Source organism: Vollenhovia emeryi, unplaced genomic scaffold (genome assembly GCF_000949405.1).
Source record: "Vollenhovia emeryi isolate VEMERY1.0 unplaced genomic scaffold, V.emery_V1.0 DF939478.1, whole genome shotgun sequence".
NCBI classification, from domain to species: Eukaryota; Metazoa; Arthropoda; class Insecta; order Hymenoptera; family Formicidae; genus Vollenhovia; species Vollenhovia emeryi.
This window is the reverse complement of record NW_011966888.1, coordinates 44,822-46,594: the sequence shown is the minus strand read 5'-3', so window position 1 is coordinate 46,594 and position 1,773 is coordinate 44,822. Positions and strand designations below refer to the sequence as shown.

The 1,773-nt window shown below is 35.3% G+C and overlaps 1 protein-coding gene across 1 annotated transcript in view; it reads right to left on the bottom strand.

Annotated features, from left to right (window-relative positions):
• The window catches only part of LOC105557475, an 8,938-nt gene extending 7,287 nt beyond the window's left edge, over positions 1-1,651 (bottom strand). The window contains exon 1 of the mRNA XM_012004719.1: positions 1,142-1,651. The gene's annotated coding sequence lies outside the window, so the exon portion shown is untranslated. The remainder of the gene's footprint in view (positions 1-1,141) is intronic.
• Between the last annotated feature and the right edge of the window lie 122 nt (positions 1,652-1,773).

Below are 1,773 nucleotides of genomic sequence, written 5' to 3'. Positions count from 1 at the left end.
CAAAATGTTACAAAGTACTTGTCATTAAAATATTTATCGCCAGTTTAGGTACACCCTGTATAAGTACTACAGCCTTTGCAAAAATAACTTTTTATACGTGCTATCTGCTTAAAGTCTTGCAATATGAAATAAAATAACATTAGAAAAATCATAATTGTCAATATAATATATAATGGTAATTATAATGAATATAATAAGTATTAGTAATTATAATTGTTATAATTTGTTATACTATATTATATTCCCACATAGCACAAGACGTCCATCGGACGTCTGAATTATGTCCGTTTTATGTCGGTACGTCCGTGGACATGTTATGAACGTCCTAACGACGTCCATTTGTGGATATTCATGGGACGTCTATCAAAGGACGTCCTTAAGATGTCCAAAACATATCCATTTTATATCTGACTTCTATGGACGAATTATGGATGTCCAATGTACGTCCTATTTGGGACATCCGTCGGATGTTCGCTACAGGATATTCAATGGATCCAAATCACATCTGTTTTACGTTAATATACATCTGCGATATTTGGTAGATCGACACACAAATTGAATGTGTAAAATCGTAATTTTTGTTGGTGCGTTCCGAATTATTCACTGCGAGTACTGACGCTATGATGTCACAGAAGTGTCCTTCCGTTTTAGTTTCGTGCGCTTTCAAACTGCTACAAGGTTTTAACACGGAAACGGAACACATCACAGTATGCTTCCAGCAGTTTCTATTTGTTTACGTTTCTAATTTTTGTTAAAAATAAGTGAGGTGTCTAATATAAATAAAAATATGATTGCATTAATTGCATACCAAAGAAACTACACATATCTACTTAAAAATTTTGTTAGTACTGAAACTATAAGTATTTAATAAACATAACTCAAAATACACTCGTTTATTTGCCAAGTAAAATAATTTATTTTATCCTTATATCGCACCATTTACCTTGTAACAAATATCAGATCTGTGAGGATTTGCAAGTTCAAGATCAACGATTGTGTATATTTGATCTTTTTAAACCTTTAGTTTAAGTTTAAAGCAGTTTAAGGCTCGTATTCATAGTCGTTCCTCAATTCTCGAGATCAGTCTGTCTTTGTCTCGTGTCGCGTATGGAAAAACGTAGTAGGCGAGACAAAGACAGACTGATCTTTAGAATTGAACAACGACTATCAATACGGGCTTTTAATTATCCGGATTGTCCTGTATTTTCGTTTACCGAATGTCCATAAGACATTCGAATTCGACATCCAATAGATCGAGGTACTGTATTTTCGTCCATCAAATGTCCATTAGACGTCCGAAGGACATCCGACACGGATGTCCGTGGGATATCCTTATTTGTCTACCGGATGTCCATAAGACGTCTTATGGACGTAAATAGGCCGGACATTTAGACATAATATGGACGTCCCATGGACAGTCAACGGACGAATACGGACATCCCACGGATATCCATGTTGGACCAATCGGACGTCCTTCGGACGTTCAATCGACGTCCCTGTGCTATGTGGGTTGGTACGATCCGTGAATAGATATAACGTCGCAATATATAAATAAAGGTATATGTGAGCCGCCAAACGCATGTTTCTTATAAATACATAAAATGGACATCTTTAAAACGTACCAAAAATAACATATTTTGTACGTCCAATAATGTACGTTCTTAAAATTTTCAATAATTAGAGAACTATTGTAACAGCATATTCCTGAGACCAAATCAAGTAAAAAGTTCCTGTACTACTTTTCTCTCCGACAAACAGTTATCGAGATATCAT